Below are 19,159 nucleotides of genomic sequence, written 5' to 3'. Positions count from 1 at the left end.
GCTATGCCAGAGGTTACACTCCAAGTACCCTTTGGAGACTCACTGAAAATAATAGAAGGGAAGCAACAGGTTCTTACCTTTACGTAGACCGGTGTGGAGAAGTTCACCTGGAAGCAATAGAAATTTGTTAGTCACAAACTGGAAATCATCTCAAAAAGCAAATCTGGTGTGAGGGCAGCGGGGAAATGATTTACTTTTATGCGTGCGTTTTCACCCTCCAGCAAACAAAGCATTTCATCAACCAGTGAGTTAGCCTTGTTCAATAGACGAGGCATTTCCTTCTGAGGGAGAAAGTAACTGGACACCCCAGAACTCAGTAGTAGCAAGAATACATGAGGATGCATTTTAAAGGTGATAAGTTGGGAGCTTGACCCCTGATATCTGAAAAGGGCTTTGAATTCAAGCTCTTCTCTCCAGGCAGATAGGAGGCTGGCTTATATAGAGAAGACGAGTAAATGCAGGATGTGATTGCTATCTTATCTCATTCATAAATCATTCAAATCAGCCAACAACAAGAGTTTAAGCAGTTGAATTATCAGCATATCAGATTTGAGAAACTTCTATGATTAAAGTTCTGGTAAATTTCCTAAAGCCTCTGACTTCATAGCAATGCTTTAATGCAAGAAAAGTGATGTGTAAAGGCATAAATATCATAAAAGAATAACAATAATAATAGAATTATAGAATGGTTTGGGTTGGAAGGACATTAAAGCTCCTCTTGTTCCAACCTCCTGCCATGGCCAGGGACAGCTTCCACTAGCCCAGGTTGGTCAGAGCCCAATCCAGCCTGAACTTGGACACTTCCAGGGATGGGACAGCCACAGCTTGTCTGGACAACCTGTGCCAGGGCCTCACCATCCTCACAGGGAAAAATTTCTTCCTAACATCCAATCTAACCCTGCCCTGTCAAATTGAAGCCATTCTGCTTTGTCCTATCAAGGAAAATATCTGAGCAAACTTGGAGTAACACAGCCATGAAGGGGATTGCTTCCCCTCAGATAAGACTATATCTGTATTGCCGTAAATTTTTGCAGTTCAACAATTTCAGCACCTCTGGAGCTAATATCAGCTAAAGATGGAGCCCACAGGACCTAATTAATAATCTACATCCCTGCAGTGTGACTTGGGGGGGCATAGACATGTATAGCAGCCTTGCAAATCTGGCTGCTTTTCTAGAGCAAATATCATCTCTTTGACCTGAAAAGAAAACAATAGGCTGTTTGTTCATTGTAAGAGCTGCATCTTACCCTGGCATAATTAATTTGTATGATAATGCTGTGCAAATCTGCAGTCTCAGGTGGCAATTGCAGCTTCTCCTTCTAATGGGACAGGGAATGTTTGCTTCTTATTAATGGTATTTGGGCCTTTATGTAACACTTTATGTAACACTTCATGTAATTTACATGGGGACAAGAGGGGCTGCAAGGACAGTGCCACATTGTCAGGGGTCCTTTGGGGTGGGACCCCAGTGTCCCACAGGGCTCCCCCAGCTTTCAGAGTAACTGCAGCTCTCCCAGCACAGTCAGCTGAGAGCAGAGTGAATGTATGAGGCAATTCTCTTCCAAACATGAAGGCAATGAAGCTCTAAATACAAAAAAGAGTAATTTGTTCTATGCTAGGTAGCAATTAATGTTACAGCCAATCAAAGAGGAGTCATCAAGGGAGCTCTGAGTGTGAAGTTATTTCTGGCCACTGGGGAAAGGGAAATCACTCATCATCAGCATTGGTGCCAACCATGCCTGGCAGTGCAGTGGGAGGTTTTGTAACCTTCCCCAGGACAGCTGGGCTGCCTCACCTTGTTCTGTGCTCAGGAGCAGCCCTGGCTCCAGCAGAGAGCTGGGAGGAACTCCTTGTTCAGTGCCAGAAGCAACATGCTTGGCAAGTGCTCTTTGGGAAGGGTGAGGGAAGAGCCAAGCTCCCAGCCAGAGCACCAAGCTTTGCCAATGTCCTTGTCAGCCTGGGCCAGCTGGTGTTAGGGTCTCTGCTAAGTATTTCCTGTATAGGCCAGTTTCTATTCTAAGTCTATATTTGATTTTTAGATATGTAATTTAATAGAAGATGTCTGACAAAGCACAGAGTTGGTTGAAGGGTTTTTCCAGATTTGATAAAGGGAATTTTGTGTTGAGTCAGGGTTATGTTTCCTCCTGGATAGTCTTCTAAATAATTATAATAATAACATTACTACTAATAATATGAATTTGAATATTTGAGACTGGATGATGTTCTAAATTCTTTGTCTGAGTTTGTTTTGGTTTGTCCCTACTATAAAAATTAATCCACGTTAAGCATGGGCACGTTATTCACTGTTTATTTACCTGCTTTGCAAACTGGAGAAGTTATTTACATTGCTATGTGAAAGGGTCTTGTAGCAAAAAGCACATGGGAAATGGTTGTCATGGATGTACTTTCCAGCCCTGCTTTGATTCAGCTCTCTGATGAGAAGCCTGAATCCTTCTCTCAAAGGGCAACATTTCAGTATCAAGCTGCTTGTGGTTTTTTGCTGTCCAGGCCCCCTCATTTCCCACCCAGGCTGTTGCAAGACCAAGTAGCTTTGGGCATGCATCTCTTTTCAACTGAAACCCTGAGGTAGAGTAGATTAAAATGAGTTACCAAGATGAAAGTTTAAATGTGCTAAACTGGCACACCAAAAGATGCAAAACATGTAAATAGTTAACTAAAATGCCTTTGCACTTTCTCCAATGTGAGTTTCAGCATCTGTTGGTAAAACAAGGAAGCCCATTCTGCTCCTCACCTCTGGAGGTGGGAGAAATCAGGGAAGGACAGTCCCTTTTACCTTCTCCCACTTCTGTCTGGATCATTTGCTCCAGGGGAGGCTGTGGGTGAGAGGTTCAACCATCACCTTAGTGTGTACAAGGATTTAATAACCAGACCCACCAGATACAAAGCCCTGTATGGGCTGTATGTTCACCTAAGCCATTAGGCAAATACTGACTCCTTCTAAACCCATTTATCAAATTATTTTGGTACCAGATACCTTTTGGAACAGTGTCACTCCTTTTAATAAATGCCTAACTGGAAGACATACTCTGACTCTGTGTCAAATAGCTTTGAAGCTGCTGGAGAGAAGCAGCAAGATGTTATCAATAGGCTCCTGCTCAGAGACAGCTCCCTGGGCACAGGATGAATCTTTTGGTGATGCTGCAGGGGCTGGGTGTCAGTGCCCAGCCCTCGTGCCTGCACTGACTCCTGCTCAAAGCCAGCCTTCTCTTAGAAGCTGTGGGGACTGACAGAGTTGTTTTCCTTTCAACTCTTTCTATATGAGAGGTGGAAATCTGCTGGGCTTTATTAAACCCATTTGGTCTATAGGTTTTTAAAAAAATATGTTCTATACCAAAAATATTCTAAACAGGAGTGCTCATATTTTTTACCGGCTGAAGAGTTTCAAGGCTGTTGGCACAGGGAGTTTTGAGAAGCTGGGATAAACAAGCAGAACACCAAATTTCTCAAAGTGGTGAAAAATATCTGACATTAAAGTCTGACAGCTGTACACCTAGGGGATGCCTTATCAGTGAGTTTGGGAACTGAGGCACACAAGCCCTTTTTTCCAGCTCGTTCAGAAAACAGCTCATCTGAACTCTTCCTTCACCTTTCTGTGACACTTCTGAGCTCTTCAGAGTAATACTGAGAAAAGATGAAAAGCCTGATCGAGCAGCTCCAAGGCAGCGCTTGTTTTCATGGTTCTGCTGCGGCGGAGAACGGGCCAGGGCTGCCACCTAGAGAGCGACACCGCCACCGACACACGCGGCCCGGGGAGAACCTCTGGGGAAAAACCCTGCCAGGGCTTTGGGGAGAAATCTCTGGGGAAAAACCCTGCCAGGGCTTTGGGGAGAAATCTCTGGGGAAAAACCCTGCCAGGGCTTTGGGGAGAAACCCCTGGGGAGAAACCCTGCCAGGGCTTTGGGGAGAAACCTCTGGGGAAAAACCCTGCCAGGGCTTTGGGGAGAAAACTCTGGGGAGAGCTCCTGGGGACAAACCCCTGGGGAGAAACCCCTGCTCAGCCTCTGGGGAGAAACCTCTGGGGAAAAACCCTGCCAGGGCTCTGGGGAGAAACCCCTGGGGAGAAACCCTGCCAGGGCTCTGGGGAGAAACCCCTGGGGAGAAACCCCTGCTCAGCCTCTGGGGAGAAACCCTGCCAGGGCTCTGGGGACAGCTCCTGGGGACAAACCCCTGCCCAGTCTCTGTAGCCGCATTTCTCTTCGCAGAGAAAAGCAAGGCACGACTTCCCAAGGGTACTCTGGGATTCATATTCTCTGAACCTCAGAGAAAGAGAAAACAATTCTGATCTCTTTGCTGCTCCTGTGTTGTTCACAAGTGGAATGCATTGTGGAAGGTTGTTCACCTGCAGGGAATTGGTGATTGGATTCTGGTGTGAGTGTTGTGATTCACTGGCCAGTTGGATCCAGGTGTGTGTGTGTGTTGGGACTGACAGTCCTGGGGGCAGTTGAGTGGAGCTGAGTGCCTGGCAGGTTCAGTTTAGATGTAATGTAATATAATATAGAATAATATAATATGATAAAGTAGTTAATTAGCCTTCTGATAAGATGGAGTCCTCCTCATCATTCCTCATGGACATCAGGTGAAAGTATCACTGGTAAGCCTTGGCACAGACCTCTGAGGGCCGGCCTGCTCTGCCACTCATCCCAGCCTGAGGGGTTGCCTGGGGGAGATGAATAATAGTGGTAATAATTGTATTTGTATTTGGGCAAATGATTGCTCTGGGAGTATGTGTGTCCTGCTGTTTTCCAGGCTGTTCTAAGGGAAACATTATTGTAGGATCATGGAATCTCTGAATAGTTTGAGTTGGAAGTGACCTTAAAGCTGATTTAGACTCAGTTTCCTGCCATGGGCAGGGACACCTTCCACTATGCCAGGTTGCTCCAAGCCCCATCCAACCTGACCCTGGGCACTCTCAGGGATGGGGCACCTCCAGCTTCTCAGGGCAGCTTTCTGCAGTGTCTCACCGTTTTTTGATCTTCCCTCCCCACCATGAGCAATGGTCCTCAGCATTTCCCGTTAGCCCTGGCCCAGTGCTTTATCTCCGCCTCAGAAGATTTCAGCTAAAAAATGTAAAACTTCCTTTGGAAGCAAACTTTTTCGATGCTTTCCTGTCTCATTCCACTGGATCATGGCCCCTTCCCTCCTTAGAAGATTTAATATTCCTCTCTTTTGCACTCAGTCCCAAAGGAGAGAGCAGCTTTGCATGCTGGGGGTGATGGGACTAGAATGTTCCCTCGGGTCCCTTGTGAGTTCCTGTCATTACAGGAGCTACAAGCTCCATCCCAAATCACTGACATACCAGGGTCACCTTCCTCCCGCCTCCTCACAGGGTGAGCTGCTTTGACCTGAAGCCACTAAAAATGTCAGACCTTTATTTTCTGCATTCTTTTTTTTTTTTTTTTTGGTAGGTATTGGTTAATGTTTTAGTCCTGACTATTTTGGGGTGGCAGAGAGATGATGACTGAACCTATTGCTGAGTTGTGGTTTTTCCCCTGTTCATACAGTGACTACTTTCTTCTCCCACACTCAAGGAACTCCCCTTCAGGTGTTGTTACAGAAATTGGCTGAGTTTTCAAACATGTGGGCTGCCTTAAGGGATCCCTGCAGATTCCAGCATGGATTTCCCTGCCTCTTCAACCTGCCTTTTCCTGCAGGTGATGTGGTGTTTGGGGTATCCCACAGGCACACCATGGCTTGCACAGCCATTGCTCTCTGCTAAATTCTCCATGAATCATATGTTTTAGGGAAATTCTTTGTAGGTGCTCAGTAATGCCTGCAAAAGTACATAAATACAATGGGCTAGGTTTGGATTGCTCAGAAGGGAAGGTGTGTGTCCAACAGCCCCTGATGTCCCTGTTAGTTTCCCCATCAGAGCCCCAAAAAGGAATTTTTTTTCTGTTGGCTACATTTTGATTTCTTCTGCATGGGTGAATTTTCCTGAAATCAGAATATCCAACTGGATGGGAAAGAGGAGATGCTGGAGGGAGATCTCCATCGTGAAGTGAAAGCAAAGAAAGAAACTAAATCCTGATGTAGTATTTCAGTGCTACTTTTACCCAAACTTGAAAACACTAGTGGTATTAGGTGGTATCTAGATCTAAGGATGATGATTCTCTACATAATTCTTTGTCATTAATTTGTAGCCAATATAATAAACTTAAAGATTTCTGAATATAATACCCTGCTGACACTGTCCAGACCTCACGGGTAGGAGACATTGATTCAATCAATCAAAATTATTTTTAGATAGAACCTTCCTTACATCACCATATTTGTGTTTAAAACAATTATTCTACAGATAATATATCAAATATTATGCCATCTAGATATTTTATATCTAAAACATATATATCATATTACATATTTTATATATATTATATATAATGCAATATACTTTTATGTAAAAAATGTCTTTATGCTTGTGTTATATGTGCCACAAAAGAAAAACTGCCAGTTCTGATTTTGTGCAGGAAATTTATTTTGCATAGATTCTGTTAGAGTTTGGGTACATTTCATAGAGTTCTGCATACAAGTTTCTCAAGTTAAAACTTAAACATAAAAGTTAAAACTTAAACATAAAAAATGTACAAGTGCTGTGCCAGCAGCACACAGCTGTAATGAGAACAGTCGTGCTCACACAATTTTCACTTCACATGTTTAACATTTTAAAATTGTTGTCGCTGCATTTGTGCATAATAAAAGTCTTCAGTTAAAATAAGTATTTAGGTATAATTTGAAAAAGTGCATTCTTTCATAAGGCTGAAAGGGCCTCAGCTTCCTAGAGGGGAGGTGGAGGTGCTGAGTGACTTGGATGGCTCTGCCCCACAGGTTGGCTCCCAGAGAGCTCTCGGGTGGTGCAGAGCTGAGCCCTGGGCTGTGGCTTGGAACAGCACGTAGGAGAAATAGTGTGACATCAACCCCCAAACCGGATCCCCAGAGCAGCTTTTCTAAAGCAAATAATTATTGTATTTCTTCATTGTAAAAATAAATAATTTGAAGTTTCTCTAAATAAATAGAATGAATAAATAAATAATAATAAAGATCCAAATAAATAACAGCTCCCAATAGCAGTGCTTGAAGGAGTATCCTCCTGCTAAGCTCAGGTCTTCTAGCAATCTGGACAGGTGCCTCGAACTCCTTTGAAGCTTAGTTTGTGTCCTGTGGCTTGGCATTTTCACCCAGGAGCCTTAAGAACTCGTCCAAATTCTCGAAAAAATCAAACCCTTCCAGTGCCTTCCAGGGACGTTCCTTGGGGGCAGACTGAAAGGAGAGGAATGAAAAGAATCAGGACATGTAAGTTGCATTCTGTTCTCTGACTAGTTTTTCTTTTTTCTTAATAGTTAATTTTAAGACCAGAAAGAGTCTTCTGAAGATACTGGGGTTTGAATGGCTGAGGAATGTGTTACATGTTGCACCTTGTGCAGCTGTTTCTCAGCCAGCGCTCCAGTCCCCACCTGCACCAGGGCATCTCCTCTTGGTGGTGGGCTTTGTCCTAGCAAGGAGACTTTGGGAAGAGGTGACCAGAGCAGGGGAGGCACTGGGGCTGCGTGCCAGCTGCTGGCTGGAAGCTGCTGCCCTTGCCACAGGACCAGGAGGCAGTGGGTGCTTTGGTCAGACACTTGTTCTCAGTGCAGCCAGGAAAAATCACAGAATCCTTCGTGGTCCTCTAAGACAGGAGGAAAGAGCGAGGAGGGAATCAGCCCAGACATACCATCCACCCAGTGCAGGACTCTCCATAAGCCTGGATGTCCTTCAGTTTCACAAGTATGTGCTCCACACTTTCTTTGCTGTTTTTTAGGGCTTCAATAAATCCTTCCAGATAGGTGGCTGCATTCCCTTCCGCCTCCATCATGTTGGTCTGGAATAACAAAGTTTAGTAATTTTGTCTTTTCTGTACTCCTGGCGTAGATCACACCACATTAATGCAATCAAAATGCCTGCTACAAGAAATAATCTTGAACAATGATTTGAGGCCAAAATTACATAATAATTATTATAAAATTATATAATAATCTATAGAGTAGAGAAGCAATTGTGAAATCCAGTGCTTTCCTTTTGCTCAAGGCTGATGTTACCTTCACAAGTTACACAGTGAGTCTCCAGAGGTGGATCTATGCAAGACTGGGCATCATTTGTATTTTTATTGCCTCCTTAGTTGACTCAAGCATGGGAAGGCAGTGGTTCTTAGGAGAATCTTTAACCTCCAGCTTTGCTACCTGGGCTTTGCCTCTCCCGAGCTTCCCCAAGAAACACACGGCTACTGCTGGCATTGCTGTCTAACTACATGGGTATCTTTTTCCCCAAAAGGCAGGGAAAACAGCATCTTCCCCACTTTCCAATAGCAGTGAGGTACCTGTCTCCATCTGACTCTGGAAGACAGTCAGTTCTGTTTATCTGCCTGCGAAAAGAGAGCTAACCAATGCTGTCTGGGAGCCAGCTGTTCTGCACCGCTGTACTGAGGGCAGAGCTCTGAGCACTGGTGTTTCAGGGAGATCTTTGTTTGATAACTCTGGAGGGAGCAGAGCCCTGCACGTGACCTCTCAACGCATATAACCCCACCATGGTGCTCCCGAAAATTCAAAAGGGTGACTTGGCTGCCATCTAAGACCTGACTTAGGAGCACAAGAGCATCCTGAATGGTGTATAACAACATCTGCTTTCCCCCTCCCTCTCAAAAAGCAGCTAGCCACCCCACGAGCCCACAGCATTGCAAAGTGAACCACAGAGAGATCTTACCCGAAGCATGATTTCGCTGCTGCCCTGGAAGAGATTGGTAGAAATCACATTAGCAGGTTCCTTGCTAACACAGAAAGTCAGATGGGGGGCACAGAGGAAATGGACCAACCTTAGAGCTTAGCACCCGAAGGTCTTTGATGGTTTCCTTGAAGAGGTCGCTGGCAGGACAGGGTTTGACTGTGCTGTGTGGTGCAGGGGACACCAGGCACAGCACTGACAGCATGACCCCAAGCAGGCATAGCATGGTGGCAAAGGGTCTGTGCTCCCCTCCTTGGACTGGCTAATCTGCCTGCTGGCTGCCTCTTATATATGCTCTGGTGCAAGGAAGTGATTAATACTCAACCACAAACATGCTTAAACTGAAGGCGAGTAGTCACCTGTAGAATGGAAGCTGTTCTTATCTGATAGGGGAAACTACATGTTTCTAAAATAAGGACTCCCCCAGAAGTTCAGTGGGAGCTACGTAATGCAGATATTTGAGCCATTCTGATTTTAAATGCTGAAGCATCTTTATGAACTGATATTGTCTAAACGTTGATGCAAAGAAACTGTGTCTTGGATCTTTGCATCCATATTTGCCCTAGTTAATATTGCAAATACATTAAATCATACTGTCACTTCTACTAATTGATTCTCTGCCCTTGTTCTGTGTGTTTGCCATCAGAACCCCATGAATTGCTCAGTGGTACCATGCTCAGACAATGCAGGGTCTGTGCTGGGGAGAGGGACCAGCCATGGACTGCTGGGGTAGCTCAGTGTCTTGGGGGGACAGAAAAGCAGCTCCTCTGCTCTTTTCAAGGAACATTTGTCCAGTTTCTGTGCTCTCCTGAGGAGGTTTAAACCGTTTGTCTGGTATCTCATTTTACTTCATCAGCAGGAAGCTTGCCTGATGGGGTATGTAGCACTTCAAGTTTGTTTGTTGAGGACACTGACAGAATTGCTTCTCAAGCTGCAGGTGGGCTCTGGGGTGGCCACAGTGGGTTCTGGGTGTGCAGAGCCCTCTCCTGTCCCCCAGTCTCCCATCAGGGCTGCCTTTGACCCTGCTGCACAGCTCCTCTTCACTTGTCCCAAGAGGAATGAACACCATGCCAGGATTACACCTGCAGGACATCAGGTCTTTACTATCCAAAACCTCAAAATGTTATGTTAACATGTTTTTGCTTTAATTTAAATTAAGCTATTTCAATCCTGTAGGGGTTTATTATGTAACTGACATGCTTTAATGTGCATTAGGTTTTCTTGCCCTTAAAAATCTCAAGTGGTGCATAGCTAGAGAGATGACTTCATTTCTGCTTTTTCCCTGAAGCAAGGGCAGGTGACTCCCACACACGCACAGGTACCATCCAAGTTGATGAGAGCCCAAATGCTGCTTTTTCCACACTCATGGCATTTTCCTAATGGTGCCTAAGTTGATGTTTCACAGAATGCATAGTGTCATTGGTTCCCTTGCATGATATAAATTAAATCAGAAGACACTGTCTTGTTAGCTACAAACCAGGTTTTGGAGATGCTGCCAGGCGCTTCTCTCCCTGAGGAGCCACCTTGTCCAGTTTTTTGTTTTCAGTCATTTGGTTACTTATTTGGTGAGTGAGGCATCTCCCCATCTCTTCTCTTCAGCTCAGCCTTCAGGAGCCTTTGCTGGATGAGCTACCCAGAAAGCAGCAGCCAGGTGTGGAACAGAATGTTCTCCATTTCCTGGGAATGCAGGTGTGGGACCTGGGCTGGTTTTCCTGCCTTGCCGCTGTTATTCCCAATGCTTCCCTCTGTCAGAAGATTGGCTTTACTCCAGAGTTGAGCTTAACCCACTGTGTGTTACCTCAGTGGGGCAGCGTCCATTGGAATGTTTGTCCCTGTCTCTGGGTGGTTCAGGATTTTGCCTGTCCCTGGCACTGCTGTGGCAGTGGAGATAGAACAATTACAGCATGGTTTAAAGGGAAGGAATGAATTGTCTGTGTTGAATCATAGAACCATAGAATGGGTTGGGTTGGAAGGGACCTTTTAAAGGCCAGTTTGTTCCAACCCCTTGAGCCCCATCTAACCTTACCCTGCCTGGATGGCTGTACCTGCTGGTACCATAAATTCTAGCCAGGTTCAAAGTGCAGGGAATTTCTTCCCTTGGAAAAAGCAGTAGGAGATAAGACTGCAGCTAAACCTTTTGGTGAGCACTGGGGATTTTGCTTTTATCTCCAAAATATCTAAAGAAATGAGAGTTCCAGCAGAAAGGGCAGAAAGGAAAGGTGTGGGCAGGATGGACTTTTACTGCTGGAAAACCACAAATTTAGAAGTTGGGACTCTACCTTTTTCTCTTTATTCTTTTTAAAACCACTAATGACATGCAAATACTTTCTTAGATTGCAGCTTAGATTGCAGGGTGGAAAAAAAAAGAGGTGATAAAACCAGAAAGGAAGATGAAATTTGTGGTCTACTTGCGTATGCACATTCAGCCATCCATCTCACACACACCAACTCTTCCAAATATTCACTCAGAGGTGAAACTGCTGTGACCACCCTGCTGCCCCCAAGGCTGTACCAGCATTGACCTTTCTTGCTTGTTCTGTACTGAAGGGATGAGTGCTGTAGGAATCTGACAGGGCTGCAGGGAGTTTCCTGTCAGGGCTCATGCAGCAGTACCTCCATCCAACTCCACCCTCCACCTCCACCAAAACATCCCACAAGGATGAGCACTGATGAGATGTAAATCACTGATATGATTCCAGTCCTAGGCAGAGCCATATGAAATACCAATATCCTTGGAATTGAATCAATGAACAGAAAATGGCCCAGCCCAGCCCATTAGGAATTAACCAAAAGCTGCATGTAAAATTAACCAAAAATCTGAAAAGATAATAGAAAAATTAACTGAAAACTAACCAAATTGTTCACTTTTCTAAACCTGGAGAGATGTTGAGCTTCAGTTCTGTGAGCTGGGGTCTATGTAACTCAAGTAGAAATCCTGGTGAGAAGTCTCAGCACTGGTAAAGGGACTATTCTTCCCCCACGAAGAAGGATTTGGACAAGAAGGATTCTGAACTTCAGGTTCATCACCACATAAGGGTCCATTATAAAATTGTCACAGCAATATAACTCACCAGAGTGAAAGTTCAGCCAGCTGAAGGGTGACACAAGTTCTTGTAAGGCTTCTTGTCCTATCAGGGAGAAAGCAAACAGTTTTGACAGTACTGATTTGTGGCACTCTATCTCAAAGCTATCTTCCTGCTATCATTCCTCTGTGAAAAGATTGATAAGCATCTCCTTTCACTCCTCTGAATATCCCTGTCACACACATGCCAAGTCCATCTCTGTGCATTCTTGCACAACCTTGAAGTGTTTTGATTTCTCCCAGATGTTTGCCACATTTCTAGCTGGCAGCTGCACTTGTGCACCTCTGAGCAGACCAAACCATCAGGCTCCAGCCTTGATGGCCTCCCTCTTCCCCTCCTTAGCCCTTTCACTTTAATTAACCTTGACCAGGGAGGCTGAAATGATTTACAGCGTCCTTTGCACCAGCGGATTGGCGCTGTGCTCCTCGGTCTGGGCAGGAGTTAAGCAGTGCTGTGTCTCTGTGGTCTGCCCCTGCAGAAGGGAGGAAGCCATGCCTCTCCCTGCCCTGCAGAGTGATTTTACAGGCTGCTCAGAGCAGCAGAACTGAGATCATTGTCACTGGTGACTGTGCCTGGGGCATCTGCAGCAGATGTGTGGCTGTGCTCCCCAGCCCAGGACATTCCTTTTGCGTTTCATGCTCTGGCTGTGGTCACTGCTCTGTGGCCAGCTGTCTGGCCAGTGGGCTGTCATCCTTGGAAAGGGGCCCTTGGAGCATGGGGCCAAATCAGGCTAATTGGAGAGCAGAGCTACATGTTTTGAAATAGTCTCTGGAGAGAGAAGGATTTTTTATTTAATCAGAAGGTATTCCCCATGTTTGTATGACTTCTTCTGCAGCTACTCAAAAAAAGTGCCTGTGAGTCACAGAGGCCTGTCCTTCCCTTGCAGGAGCCAGCGGGAGAATTGTACATCAGAAATTAATCCAAAGATGACTCATCCAGCACATCTCAACCCCCTGGATCCCTGTCCTCTGCTGCAATCCCTTAGTCTGTCGAGGCTCTGCCAAGGTCTCCCTGGCTGATGGGGGTCAACAGGGCTCCCTCTGTCTCCTTTAACCTGTTAAAGGCATGTTTTAGGACTCATAGACAGAACTTTTTGTAACTACACAACTTTGGAAAAGGAAGGAAAACTTCCCTCCTTGGTCATAGAAGTGTCCTGGAGATGCACAACAAATTCTCAGGAACCTTTCAGGAAAACCTTGTTGGATTTCAGTGTTAAATTCTAAGAAGTGAGATGCCTGTTGGATCAGAAAAGATTTCATAGGCAGCTTTGGCACTTTTCCAGCCCCAGTGAGTCAGGCTGGTGCTCGCAGGACAACAAACATTACTACATGCACAACTTCAACTTCCAGAGAGAATAGTCTTCCCTTATTTTTTTTTTTAATTATCTACAGTTTCTTATATCTTCCCACACATAGGAAGAAATTGCAAGATGTCTCTAGACTTGGGTTTATGGTGTAAAAGCCATTCAAGTTCCCCCAGGACTCCTGTGCACCCTGGGAGCAGCCAGCACCTTGCACCTCTTGCGTCTTTAAGCTGGAGCCTGTCTCCCATGTGCAGTGGCCTTGGCACTTGTTGATTAGAACCCAAAGAAGGACAACTGTGTATTCAATGATGATTCATTGCATTCTCAGTCACTTGTCTGAAATCAAGTGAGTCTGAGAGAAACACAGATGATCAATCCAAAAAGTCTGTAATGGGTATTTTTCAAGCCTCACCCACTGACCTGATGAAATTTGGCTCCAGACAGGTGGTGTCCAGAAAGGGACACTTAATTTTTCAGTTTCAAAGACATCACGTATGAATGAGGAAATAAGAAAGAGGTTTTCCAAAGCCTGTGGGATCATGTTGTGCAGAAAATAGATGGTTTGTGAATCCTGAAAAGTGACTAATGAGAATTACAGATGAAAAGGAAGTAAAATATCAACAGAAAATGAGTCGTCAAAAGTTTAAAAAAAGAAAATAGGGGAATTACCCTTGTAGAGAGTAAGCCCAGATCTGGCTGCTGATTGCTCCTTGATGGAGCTGAGGCTGTGTTCCTCTGGCTGTGATGGCATCACCCCCCTCTGTGCACAGCTGAGCAGGGGAGCAATGCCACGGCTGATCTCCATTCCTCTCATCCCTAGTGCCAAGCAATGATGGCAAGAGAAGTGGTGCTGGGATGGCAGGGGAAGGATGGAGCATGGGAACAGCATTTCCATGTGCAAGCTGCTTTCTGTCAGCTCTGCCCTGGCATAAATCAGGGTGATCCCTGTGGGCTGGGGCACAGCTGCCTCCCTCGTGGCTGCCCTGCCTCATTCCCCTGTGCAGCTACTCCAGAACCATCTACAGCCTGGAAAGTGGAGCTCTAGGAGACACACCCCCAGACCAAGGGGAGAACATGGCCTTGTGAAGCTGGTGCCTGTGTGTCCCACATTGTGTGTCCCCAGAGCCCAGTGTCTCTTGGCAAACCTTCCCCCAGACCTGCTTGCTGTGATGGCACAGGACAGCTGCCAGCATTAAAGATTTGGAGAGCATCCCAAAGACTGTGGCTGGTCCTACACAGGGTGGATGGACTTCTTCCACCCTGGAGAGCTCACCACGGACCTCATAAACACAGGCAGGTCTAGGCATGTGGTATGTACCCCAAAGCAGTTTGGCAGACTGGAGGGGGTCTGTGCTCCTGTCACTGTGTTGGGGAGATGGGTTTTACCGTGAATAATTTCTTGCTTATCAAATGGGGAATGCTAAATATAACTCACACCTACAGCTTCTAAAAGTAGCACAGGGCTCTGTGCAGCACACCTTCCCCCACAGTGCCACCAGCTCACACATCTTGTCTCCTGCTGAGGCTCACAGAGCTGCTTTTCCTGCCTTGGTGTGAGGAATGCAACTGTCATTTGTTCATGGGAAAGCTGCTTCCAATACAAACAATCTGCAGCAGCCCTCGAAAGTCAAAGTCACCGCTTGACTGAGACATCAAGGCAGGTGTGTTTTGTTGTATTATGATGATGCAAGATGCTTATCAGGGTTGTTAGAGCTGTGATGAAGCTGTTGGGGTTATCATGCTCAGGCAGCTGTGCTCAGCACACCGGCGCTGTCAGTGCTGGCGGTCAGACTGTCCCGCCTGCTGAAACCAGGCATTTCCTTCACTGCTGTTTGCACAGCAGTTTCTGCTTGGCTTCGTGGTATCAGGTTATTTTGGAGCCACCAGGGGATCAGAGATAATAGTAGAGCCCCTGGAAGCCTGGGCCAAATGGACTTCTCCCTTGCCAGGGCAGGGTGGTGAAGAGAAAGGGCTGTGCCATGTGCCATGCTTGAGGGCTTTACAGGGTGCTGCTGGCATCATGGCTGGGAAGCCTGTGACCCCACTGCCTTCACCCCACTGCCCACATTGCACTGCCTTCACCCACTGCCTTCACCCCACTGCCCACATTCCACTGCCTTCACCCACTGCCTTCACCCCACTGCCCACATTGCACTGCCTGCACCCACTGCCCACATTCCACTGCCTTCACCCACTGCCCTCACCCCACTGCCCTCACCCCACTGCCTTCACCCCACTGCCCACATTCCACTGCCTGCACCCCCTGCCTGCATCCCACTGCCCACATCCCATTACCCTCACCCCACTGCCTGCACCCACTGTCCACATTCCACTGCCCTCACCCCACTGCCCTCACCCCCTCTCTGCATGCTGCAGGGCCCGGAGCTGTCCCACCGCCGATGCTTTCCCTGGCAGTCTGCTGCCCTGGGCAACAGCTCCAGCTGCGTTTTCCTGCGGCCAGCCCAGTATTGACTTGGAGTTATTTAATGCTTCACTTTTCCCTCCTGTCTGTTTGTCAGAATTTCCTGGACTGCTGTGCCAAGAATGCTGAGCTTGATTAATGTTTCCACTGTAAAAAATCCTGATATTCTTCTCTTGTCCGTGATTCTGAGACTTCCCATTTATCTAAAGGGTGAATTTAAAATTTAGTGTAAAACACATAATGTAATTTCAAATAATGTATCTGAAATATGAAACACCTCATTGCTAATGAAAACTTTGAAATTCAGGAAGGATTTCTTCAGGGTGGTTCTTGCACAAGTGCAGCACTGAATGAGATGGAGCTCAGGAGCAGAGATTTTCCTGGCTGTTTAACCTCAGGGAGTTTGGCTGGATACTCACTCATTTCTCTGATCATGGTAAACAGATTCAGGGTTTGGTTTGATTTCCATTTTCCCCAGTTCTTACAAGACTTCAATACAAAACAATGCCCAATGACCTTGCCCATGGAGCCTGGCCAGCTTGTGGTACCCAGGGACAGTCAGGGCACTTGTCCCCATCCAGGGCTGGTGGCTGTGTCCCCACTGTGCAGGTTTTTGAGGCCATTGCCCCTGTGTCAGGAGATGAAGCCTGGGCTCTGCCACATGCGGTGTTTGCCTGGGGAGGTGCTGTTTGAATGCAAAGCACCTGCTCTTGTGTGTATCTGAAAAATGGGATGTGCTGTGCACCATGGAAGGAATGGGATGTGTATAGGAGCCAACCCCTGCTGCAGCAAACCCTCTCCAGGGCCACCATGCTGTCAGCAGGAAAACCCACATATTTGGAGGTTTCTGTGAGGCATTCTCTGTCTCCAAGGGCGCTTGCCATGGTGGCTGTATGTCTCTGGCTGTTTGGGCGTTCATTCCTGCCTCACCTGGACGGTTCCTCCACCCCAGTCCTCTTGGTGAGCATGGACACTTCTCAGTTTTTCAGGGCTGGGAGCTCTCCACACCAGTGAAGGTGAGGGGATGGTTCTCAGCTGTGACAAGTGAAAGCTCTTCCTCTTTCACAGCGCTGCAACGTGGCAGGGACATGGTGCAGCCAGGAATGAATTACCCTGGACAAAAGGACATATTTTTTTAAAAGTTCAAGCACAACATGACTCAGTAAAGCTGAGTTCAGGGCCAGGCTGCAGCAGGTGGCTCTGGGCCTTGGGAAGGTGATGGGTTAGGTGAGATATGGGGTGCTCCCCCTGATCAGGGACGTGCCCCCTGTTGCTGGCAGCACCTGTTGTGTCTGTCCCACTTGGAAATCAAACAGCTCCCCTGAACAGCACTGAAACCACTCACCCTTCACAAACAAAGGACTCTAAATTACGCAGGAAATTTTGTTTATTTTTGTAAAGGTGCAAACATTCAATAACAGATACATAAATACAGGCGGCACATGACAGGAGTCCTTAAAAAACAGTCCTTGCAGAACATTCCCCTTCAATGCTTTTTTATTAAACATTAACTTCCAGAATCTTAACTGATAGCTTTACATGGGTATGCACTTTGTGAGTACCTGCCATAGCTATGGCTACTTAAACAGTTTGGAAAACAAGTATTGTCTGATTCAGTTCAGTAGAATTCAGCTCACATGAGATGTGGGAAACACCTCGTATCAGCTGAGTGAACTGGAGGAAAAACAAACAAGACCTCTTTGCTTTTGTGTTACCTAGTTTGGCTGGATGGTATGGCTCTGCTTCACAAACAATGAAACATGTAGTGGTTGAAGTTGCCCCCTGGATCTGAATCCTCAGGGAGGGAGTGGAGGTGGGAGTGCACAGCTGAAGTTAATCTTCTCCAGTCCTGCAGCCAGTTCAGGAGCCAAGGGGAAGTGAATGGGCTGGGTGGCACCAGTGGCCTTGTCCCTGTCCCACAGACTGACTTTGACCCAGCTCTGAGAGCCCTGGGGCTGTGGCTTGGGACACTGTGAGATAAATATTGTGACAGCTAATCCCAAAGCACATCCCCAGAGCTCCTCCTCACATACCATCACACAGCAGTTTCCTACAGCAAGTACTTAAATACAGCAGCATTACAATAAATATCTCGAAGTCTTCATAAATAAATAAATAAATAAATAAAAACTGCTCTGTCATAATGAAAAAGACATAAGTTAAAATATTAAAATTATCTAAAATATTTAAATATTTAAGTGCTTGTCTTTCGAAAAATCAACATGTTTCAATCATTATAGTGAACATGGCTGCATTATAACATCACTCTTTATACATATATTTATATATACAATGTATCTCTCTATATAAATATTTTTCTACCACATTCCTGAGGATAAGTTAATTGAGTCACAGTTTGGTTGCAACAGAGTTCGGGTTCTCCTTTTCTTCTCAGCTTTGGACTAGTTGCTCTATTTAGGCATTTTGAATTTTCTCAGAGAGCAATCTCAAGAACTTGTCTAGTGTGTCCAGGAACTCATCCCATGTTACTTGTGCAGTCTGACATTCCTTATCCAGATCCTTTAAAAAAGAAAGACACCATAATTCAGCCATGTAACTTGGATATCACACTGAAGTCTGTGGTATTTGACACCTGAACTGACGAGTGGGCTGTAGGAGCCCACAGTGTGTTTTGGAGAGCTGGGTGAGTTGCCCTGGAGGCTCCAAGGCAGGGTGGTGGTGTGTGCTCATCACCTGGCAGCATGCACAGGTGCCCTGAGCCCCAGCTGTCCCTGCTTCTCCTCTCATTTGAGGGTTTTTTCATACTATTATCATCCTTGCAATTGTGATTACCACAGGAAAAGATGTCAGAGTGTGATCTAAGGAAGAAGGTGGAAGTATTTACACCCTTCTTAATCATATCATTTTCAGAAGAAATTTCTAGTGTCCACTGCAGGCAGGTCAGTGCCATCCCAGCTGCCACACCCCATCACTGAACAGCCTTTGCTGATTATTTAGCTATTAAGTACCACAAAGCCAAACTTACTTTGGGGAGGATGTTTCTGTAGGTGTCAATTGTGGTCAATTTTGTGGCAATGAATTTGCTGTAAGTGTCAAGACCTGTCAAGGTGCTATTAAAGGTTTTCAGGTGGCTGTACATGCATCTCTCCATCTGCAGGGATAGGGAAGAGTTATTTCAACAGTAATAGTTGGTAGCATATAAATAAACATTGTATCCCAGGAATTTAAATACCCATGGAAAATAATAACCTACAGGAATTAAGTGCTTGTTTTCAACACTAGCCCTGATCCTGTACTTGGTGTATTTTTACATTTACTGGACACCAAATTTAGGACACCATAGTACAATCTATCATTTTCATTTAAGAACATGCCAGCATCCAAAAACTCCCAACTGCCTTAACTAAGCTGCAGGTGCCTCTAGAAACTGGACATATAAAATTTGGATGTCTTCAATTCTGGAGATATTTGTTCCTTGAGGAAAAGGAGGGCCAACCCTGCATTAGGTCTTCATGTCTTGTCTTTGTGTCTCTCTTGAAACTGGATCAGAATTGTCTTAATGAAATAAAAGCAATTATTGCTGCTGGTGTGAATTTTCAGCTTTTCTCCCTGAAACTA

This window comes from Melozone crissalis, unplaced genomic scaffold (assembly GCF_028551555.1).
Source record: "Melozone crissalis strain CALT ecotype California unplaced genomic scaffold, PUWL_Pcris_2 ptg000061l_1, whole genome shotgun sequence".
Lineage (NCBI taxonomy): Eukaryota > Metazoa > Chordata > Aves > Passeriformes > Passerellidae > Melozone > Melozone crissalis.
This window is presented reverse-complemented; position numbering follows the sequence as displayed.